The sequence below is a fragment of the Palaemon carinicauda genome, chromosome 20, assembly GCF_036898095.1.
Source record: "Palaemon carinicauda isolate YSFRI2023 chromosome 20, ASM3689809v2, whole genome shotgun sequence".
Classification (NCBI taxonomy): Eukaryota; Metazoa; Arthropoda; class Malacostraca; order Decapoda; family Palaemonidae; genus Palaemon; species Palaemon carinicauda.
Window position 1 is genome coordinate 54,163,225 of NC_090744.1, and position 10,000 is coordinate 54,173,224.

Consider the following 10,000-nt stretch of genomic DNA (forward strand, 5'->3'; position numbering starts at 1 on the left):
CCATAAGGATAGCCTTTCTCTACTTATCAATCTGATAATCATTATTACTTATCTTAATTTTTTTCCAGCAACTTTTGAAATCCATTTATGCCTGTAACTTAAATTTTAAATATCTTGATGAGCTTTTAGGTCAACATTTTATCCATTTTACTATAGTTACATATTCTTCAAAATCACCGTTTGAATGAATAAATGAGAAAGCAATGTTTTTAACACGTTAATTTTTTAAATAATTAGATATTGATTAATGTAATGGATAAATTTATTCCTTTTTACAACATTCATTTACATATTTATGACATTCTTTTTAATATATATATATATATATATATATATATATATATATATATATATATATATATATATATATATATATATATATATATATATATATATGATGTTATGACAATGTTGTCAAATCCCTTCCCTTTCATCGTCAATCTAATTTTTGGGAATAGCCAGAAGTCGCATGGTGCCAAGTCGGGAGAATACGGTGGATGCGGAACTGCAGCGAGATTCTTACCACCCATGAACTGCCGAACAAGCAGTGACATGTGAGTGGGCGCGTTGTCATGATGCAGCAACCAGCCATTTCTACATTTTTCCTGCCTTTTACGTCTAATGGATTCTCGCATCCACTGTATTCTCCCAATTTGGCACCATGCGACTTCTGGCTATTCTCGAAAATTGAATTGACGATGAATGGGAAACGATTTGACACCATTGAAGACATCAAATCAAACACGACAAAGCAAATAAATTTATAGAAGAAAAAGGACTTCCAGGAATGTTTTTAAAAGTGGCAAGCACGGTGGAGTAAGTTTGTATTTGCCGAAGGAGAGTACTTTGGAGATTAGTGACAAAACATGTTAATGTTCGTAATTTAATAAGTATTCACACATTTACCAAACTTTTTGATCACCCCTTGTATATATATATATATATATATATATATATATATATATATATATATATATATATATATATATATATTTATATATATATATATATATATATATATATATATATATATATATATATATATATATATATATACATATATATATATATATATATATATATATATATATATATATATATATATATATATATATATATATATATATTTATATATATACATATATATATAAAATATATATATATATATATATATATATATAAATTATATATATATATATATATATATATATATATATATATATATATATATATATATATATATATATGTATATATATATATATATATATATATATATATATATATATATATATATATATACATATATATGCATATATATATATATATATATATATATATATATATATATATATATATATATATATATATATATATATACGTGATATATTTTTATGAAATATGAAAACATTCCCATGGTAAAAGAACCTAGTAGAATTAATAAAAAAGTATAAACAGTGTTATTGTTATTACTCTTAATGATAAAAAGAGAGATACACATGTTTAGGCATGTTTTATATATTCATGTTTTTACTAATTTTTCATCATTCCATTAAGACAGAAGAAAAGTTTATAACATATAAAAGCCAAAAATTTTAAGGCAATCATTAGAGTGAGAAATAAAACGTTTTTATCTCTGCTTCTTTAGAGAAAAGAGAGTAATGGAAAATAGAAAAAGAAAATTAAAAATGTTCAGAAAATCATCCCACCAGGTAATAGTGATAGTGGAAAAGTTATTAAAAATAATTGCGGGAGTCAAGAAAAGATTAAAGATCATAAATCGAACTCCATAAAAGAATTAGGATGGGTTGTAAAAAGAAGAGAAAATGTCTTAGTGATTCAAAAACATCCAAAACTTGAGTTTTCACTGGATGACAAAGAAGAATTAAAATCGATAAATGGTAAGTAAGTTAAGGTAAAGTATATGAGTAATTTCACGGTAAAAAAATATTGTTTGTGGCATATGATACAAAATTAGAATAATGGAACAAGGTAAATAAGGATAGTAGAATGCTATCAGAAACATATCATATCATCAAATGAACCATATCATTATCAACATGAACAACATGATTTTAATAACCATCCCCAAAATAGTTTTGAAAAGAATGTAAAGAAATATAGGAAATATGAAACAGAAAAAAAAGTATAGTTGAAGGAATGAGAAAAACAACAACGAGTAAAGCCTTATCTCTGTCAACAAAAGAATACCCATAAGTTTGCTTGAATCTTCTGCCAGATCAACAAAAATTGGAAGGGGGAAAAAGGAACAGAAAACCTAACCAAAAAAAAAAAAAAAAGAAAAACGTGAAAGTTGAACTACAATGTTCCGAAAGATTTAAAAGGAGTAAGGTAAAATATCAATATGAAAAAAATAGAAATAAAACAATAAAAAATTTGAGACATGGGCAAAATGGACCACTTACTAAGCAGAAATTAAGATAAAGAAAAGAGTTGCATTATTAAAGGGAAGAAACAAAATTGGTGTAGCCTTCTGTTCGTATAGGATAATCTTTCCCACAATTACCCTTACATTAAGGGACCGGTTCCCTGATTTGCTCTCTCCAGTGACTTATATCAAAGGTATCCTCGTAAACCAAACCTCTTTCCACCAAACCTCTACTGTACGTACTGTATGCCGTTTAATTCTCACCTTCCCTCTCGATCTACCTACTTGAACAAGTTCCTCAAAAGCACTGCTCAATCACTCCCTATCATTGGCCTTTAATAAGTGCCCACACCAACTAAGTCCTGACAATCTTATCACCTGTGTAGCTTTTACTTTACCTGCTATTCTTCTCATTTCATCAATTCCCAATCTTTCAAGCAGTGATATTACCATAATCATCCTCAATTTTCTCATCTCTGTTTTCTAAAGCTTTTCTTCTACTTTTACCTTAGAGTGTATGTGTCAAACCCATTAATTAACACTGAGGAAATGATTATTAGTATTTTTCCTTATATACTTCTTCCAAGTATTTAAGTGGTTCTACAATATTTATAAACAAGCCTCTTCTTTCCCGTAAGGCTGCACTATCCCTAACTCCCTTACTGCTAACTATTACCTCAGCGTTATCCACAACTACCCCTACGGCCACTCTTCTTCCAAGTCTCTTGCCACTCACCAAACTCTTCTCTGCAAGTCATCATAATGTGTAGCGGTAATCACAAAATCATCTGCATATAGCAACTCTTCCTTTCTGATCTCTTCAGTTAACACACCCATAACCAGCAAAAATACTACTACTACTACTACTACTACTACTACTACTACTACTACTACTACTAATAATAATAATAATAATAATAATAATAATAATAATAATAATAATAATAATAATAATAATAAAATAGGTTATATTGAATATTGTAGCTATCTCAGTGGCATTTATCTTAAAATTGAGCTTTTCAATTGTTCTATGTTGATCATCAGTAGGTGGAGATCAAAATACATAGAAAAAGTTCTATGATTATACTTAAAATTTAGTAAATATAAACTTGTCAGATGTGGAGTAAAAATGAGTTTGGCTTCTCTACTGTAGTTGTGAGAGAGTACCAGGTGTCTCTTCTCATCTACAGGCAAGAAGTGGATGGATGTAGTCAGGTCTGGCTCTATCCCTACTGGTCGGGGTAGTAGTCAAATCAGGCACTGATTACCAATTGGTCTCTGTGACCATTGGTGTTACCGAGTGTGGAGTGGAGCTTCTCTCCTATTGGATGAGGCCTTCACTGAGAGGTTCTCCTTCATAGTCTGGCTACTTTTACACTCACGGTTATTGCAGTTAGACGGGGTTTTAGTAGATCCGGCCTGGATTCCCAGATCTGCGCACTGATTGGCCAACACAGTCTCAGAGTGCGACTTGGCGTTAGGCAAGCTGTTCTATTAATTTAAGTCCTTGGCTCTGTGAGTCCCAAGGTGTGTTCTGATTTGCTAAGATACTTAACAGGAAAGTCTCAGTTACAGGCTGGCTGTCAGGTTCCTTGTTGTCCTCATGCTCATTGATGTTGGCGAGATGTTGGTTGGTGTTCTTACAACAGGAGGGGAGGGAGCAAATCTCTTGAGTTGTGTTGAGGTTCTATTTCCTGCTCGATGAGCAGGGCCTCCAGGATCCTTAGTGTTTTGCTGTCTGGGTGATTGTCAATAATCATAGTATTCCTATGGATTTCCTTTCATTTGATGCGCATGTTGTGCAGCAGTATTTGGTGCATCTCAAAAGCTACCTATTAAATGTGGCTGGACGAACGTTTGAAAAATATCATCACATTGGGCATCCAAAGACTGGGCATTGTTAGGAATAAACGATATTAGACTTCTTCAGAAAGTCCTGCACGGGAGGGACAGAGTTGTTCATTATAACGAGGGATTACGTCCCCTTTGTTTGATAGTAAAATATCAGGTTGATCACGGATTCCTTTTGTGTAGCAGTGACGTTGTTCCCGAGTATCTCTTTCATAACCTTGTTGTGCTGATACTGCTTGTACATAAAGCCCTTGTGTTACAGATTGTCTTTGGAAGCACTGCTCTCACTGATGGGCTTATTCGCATATCTATTTTTTATGACATGTTTGACCTTTTGCTTGACCTTACAGTTAGAGTAGTTGTTGTTCAGAAGAACTTGTGTAATCCCAGCCAGTTGCTTTTGGGTCTCCGGCCAGGAAGAACACTGGGAGAAGGCCGACAAATATGGGCTCGGATGTTGGAGGTCTAATATTTAAAGGGACGATCACTGTCTTCACTCAAGCCAAGGTCAAGTTCTCGGGTTTAATGTTAATGATTGTCTCAAAACCATGTTCAGCAGTCGAGACCAGGACATCAAAGAAGTGCAGCCAGCTGTTGTCTTGATGCTCCTGCATAAATCTAAGGGAGCTGCACGCCTAAACGATCCTGTGAAGCTCATCAATGTGGTCAGAAGAGGGTATTTTTACAAAAGTTTCGTCAATTTAGAGGATGTATATTTTTGAGCAATATTCATGTGAAAAAACGCGCTCCTCACTGACTCCCATATAAAAGTTGTTGAAAAGGATGTCTAAAGGGAAACCTATTGCAACATCATCGTTTTGTATGAACATATGCCCAATATGGGTGGTGAAAGGGGACTTTTTCAAACGGAAGAGTGCGGGGGAAATTCTAAGGGATGTTGAAAAGGGTGGTCGAATTATCCTTGTAGACCCAGTCCGAGATGCCCTGATGGATTCATCTATAGGAACAATCATGAGGATGGACTCATCATTGAGAGAAGCAATGACTCCTTCACAAGAATGCCCTTTTGATGTTCGTATGGAACTCCAGAGAAGAAGCCATGCTTTACTAGTAAGAACATAAGGGGTCAGAAGAGAGTTCAATTTCTTGGCAAGCTGGTAGGTCGGAGTCAGGAAATAACTAATGACAAGGCTGTACTAAGGGGTTTTCCTGTTTGGCCCTTCACGTTCCCATAAATGTGATTCGGTCCAGTGAAGGGCTGAAAGTGGACCGCATTGGAGTCCACGTTGACGACGTTGATGTCGCAGTTAACCTCTCTTTTGATTACCTCAATAGAATAGGAAGTAGGCTGTTGGGATATTGAAGTGTTGGCCAAGATGATATCCAGTTTTACGTGATAATGCTTAGTGTCAATGAGGACAAAGGCTGCTGTCTTTTCTGTGTTCGACACGGTAGCGTTTGCTTCATCCTTGAGTTTTTTGGGTGAAGTCACTATGACCCTGGAAAATATTCCACTGTTGTACTGTTTTCAATCCGTGAGGGCCTCAGTAAGCAAGAGGGGCTGAAGGACATCAGTATCATTTTTCTTGATGATTAAGAATGGAAAAAATCAGCAGTTCAACCTCTAGCCTCTTTGTTTGTAAGTCCAGGACGAGTTGAGGACTAGTTTTAGTACCTTGTCCCGAGTAGAGGAGAGGAGATAGTCGAAATGTTGATTTAGTTGTTTCTTTTCTGAGATTCAAATGTTGCCGCCATTGATGAAAATCAGGGTCCATAAGGAACTAGAAGATGAGGAAAATGTTTTGTGGGTGGGGGAGGTCCTGGGATTGGTTGACCTTGGCGTTAAAATCATGGGAGTCAGGAGTCATGTACGATGTCAAAATTTTCTTCATCTAGTTGCGCATGCATGTGTATACAAGGTTTTCAATAGTGTTTCTTTTTTATTATTTTTTATCATCCCACTTCTCATTATCATTATCATTATTTAACTGTTCTCTCTTTTCCTTCTTGAATCCATGACGAACTACCTTCAGCAATATAACACAAGAGTCAAGAAGCATAATTCCTCTTCCCTCTCCCAACGGTTTTTCTCACACCTCGGGAAATACTATTACTCTTTGACAAATTAAATTATCTGCACGAACTCTTCAAGGAGTTTTTAAATGGATAAAGTAATTCTTTGTATGCTAGCATATTTCTGTGTCAGTTTTATTGAGATTTTCTATTACTCACTTCAATAATATGGTAGATTCTGTATTTGGATATTATTTTTCATTCAATGCAATTACGGCATGCGTTGTTTCTTATTCCAAACGAGGCCATTTCTTACACCTGGATGACAAAATCTACCAGTAAAATTTGACATTTGGTCTCTGAGTCTATTTTTATAATATAATCTAAAAGTAGAAAGGCTGAACTGACCCTTTGTGAGCAGATAAATCTTCCAAACTTCATTAACAACAGCGAGATCTGAAAAATCCTTGACTATGAAAGTTAAACTAATTTTAAGGACACTTTTCTGCACAGTATTGTGTTCCTTTTCCAAAACCCAGAAGGGGTGAGAAAAAAGACAAGATATTGGCCAGTGGGAAATTGTAAATGTAATTAAGTCTAATGTGAAGGCTCCTTGAAGATGAAGGAGAACCCACACAGAGCAGGTACCTTCGATAATACTGGTTGAGAAAAAGAGAATCAAAAGCCTTTAATTATGCACAGCATAATATGACTGCCAAGTCGGTAATAGGGGTTTAAGACAACGGCTCTAATATGGATTCTTTTTTGATATACTGAAAGAGAGAGAGATTATTAATGTTTATTACATGATGCTTTTACTTCAACTTCGCTAATGTGTCAGACGAATAAGATATGCGGTGCAGAGAGCAACACTATAAACTTCCTCAAACAATAAATGCAAAACTGGAAAATTATACTTACATGTTCTTGAAAGCGGCTTCCGGAGGACAAAATCAGGAGAGGAATCTTACAAGGTGACTTACTATCCCCACTACTCTTCATTATAGTTATATTCCTATGACAAGAATGCCCAAAGAGACTGAGTTTTATACCAACTGAAAAAGGAGGCCGCAGAATAAATCGCCTGATGATCATGGATGACGTCAAGCTACTCAGGAAAGATGCTAGAAAAATAGACATGCTAAGCAAAAACGGTAAGAATTGTATCAAGAGGCAACAAGATGTAGTTTGCAATAGAAAAGTGTGCTCTAGTTAATATAAAAAAAAGTAAAAGCAACAACGACTGAAAGAATAAAGCTGCCAGATGCAAATATTATAAAGAATATAGACGAAGCAAGCTATAAATACCTAGGGGTAATAAGGAAAAGCAGTAAAACGCCATAAAAAATTTAGGCAGAAGATTAGAAGAGGTACATGCAAAGACTCAATGATATAGTGAAGTCAAAACTTAACTCTGGATATATGGTAAAGGCTATAAACACCTGGACTCTGCCAGTAATCATGCACAGTGCTGAAATAGTTAAGGGGAAGAAATCCGTACTATGCAACATGGAATAAAAAAAAAAAAAAAAAAAAAAACAGAAAGGTAATGAACATGTACCGAGCATGTATTGGCAGGTTCTATATACCATACAGAGAAAGAGAAAAATGATTCATCAGTTTAAAAGATTGTGTCAACATCAAAATTAGAACTCTGGGAGAGTACCTCAGGATCAATACGGATGAATGACCAAAGATTGCAGGGGAATAAATCTTCATAAGGAAGGATGAAGACCCAGAAGTGTATAAGGAGAGAAAAAGGAAAGAAAAAAAGAATAGAAAAAACGGAAAAGACAACCAATGCATGAACTATACCAGTGATAGTGAAGAATTGGCCATTAAAGAAACATGGCAGTGCCTGCAGCGAGGAACATCTTAAGAAAAAAACTATAGGGATGCTAATGGCAGCCCTACATGAAGCCTTAGAAACAAGTTATATTCAACGAGCTATAAACCAAACCAACATCTCAAAGTGCAAGAAATGTATGGAAACGAAGAGGCTATCGACCACATCGCCGGTGAATGTTTGGCACTTGCTCGGAATCAATATAAGAAACAACATGATGTTATGACAAAAACTCTCCATTGGAGTCTGGGTAAAAATTATAAAATATAATGCAGCAGTAAAGGGTACGAAGATCAATATATGTTGTGGTAGATAATGTTCAGACAAACAACCTCGGTGACTACGGTATACGGAAGGCCAGGGCAATACAAGCACATCGACCAGACGTCACTCTGGTAGAGCAACAAAAACAGTGGGATTGAAGAATATAAGATACCAATAATCATACGTGCACTCGGGACCGTACTTAAGTCATTGAAGAGGAAACTTTAGAAGGTAGGAGATGATATACCTCAGGATCGTACTACTTGAAATAGCATATTAAGTATTGGGAGAAAAGTGATAGATTCCTAAGGGAGCACGATGTAACCCAAAAATCTAGTCTATAAATCACGTCTTTGTACGTTGTGATTAAAAAAGAAATCAAATAATAATAATAATAATAATAATACAAAAAAAAATTAAATAATAATAATAATAATAATAATAATAATAATAATAATAATAATAATAATAATAATAATAATAATAATAATAAGACCTTCCCATTATAATACTGAATATAAGAATTTTTTTTATGAATAGAATAGTGGAACTACACTGTAATATTCATATGATTAAAAAAATGCAAGTAATTATAATATATCTTTATATATCAATACTGTTTTAGTAGTAATAATTTTGTAATTTTCCCACATAAATTTATCACATAAGAAACCTAATTATTATGACATCTATTAACTAACAACAGGTGTTGACCAGAATTGGCTAAAAAGTCAAGTATATGGAAAGATAACTTGTTATTTCACATTTCCTACTAACGAAATATGATTCGAATGGAAATCATTTCATTATCAAACATGATGCTCTAGAAGTTAGATACCAAAAAGATATTTGTAAACTTGTACAAAATTGCCCATTAATATAGAAAATGTCTTGTAAGTTTGTCACAGTGTAATTTATGATGAAGGAACTTCACTGGACTTTTGTTCTGAGAAAATAAAAGTTTTCTTACAAATACCATCACTCTTTAAACTATTAATATCAATGAAACATATTTCATAAGAATTTAAAGACATTGACAAATGCGTTATGAATAAATCAGCATAGATTTAGTTTTTCTTTTTTACTTCTTTCTATTTTCAATAGACTTTTATTTGATGAGGTTTGAGGATAGTGACTGCTTTACTACAGAAGCATATACATATTGGAATTCTTCTCCACCTTATCTCTCATTCTCTTTGCCAACGTATAAAGACAATATGAATATAGTGAATAGACTCTATAGTAAATAATCATAGTTAATAACGGCATAACTTATTTTGTGATAAGATCTCTAATATATTTCGGCCTTTGCTTTCGAATTCCACCATAGTCTATACGGGATGTTTCTGAAATATGCCTCACCATACACACAGAGACTCATATATTTATATATATATATATATATATATATATATATATATATATATATATATATATATATATATATATATATGTATATATATATATATATATATATATATATATATATATATATATATATATATATATATATATATATATATTCAACCAAAATTGAACATTAAGAGCATTATGTTTTTCCCCGATAAAAGTATGTAGTTTTCATGTTTCACAGTTTATCTGAAAAAAACAAAATTATTTGGGAGTGCAATTGATTACTTTGTATTTCTATTCATTCTGAGATACCCATTTCGTTAAG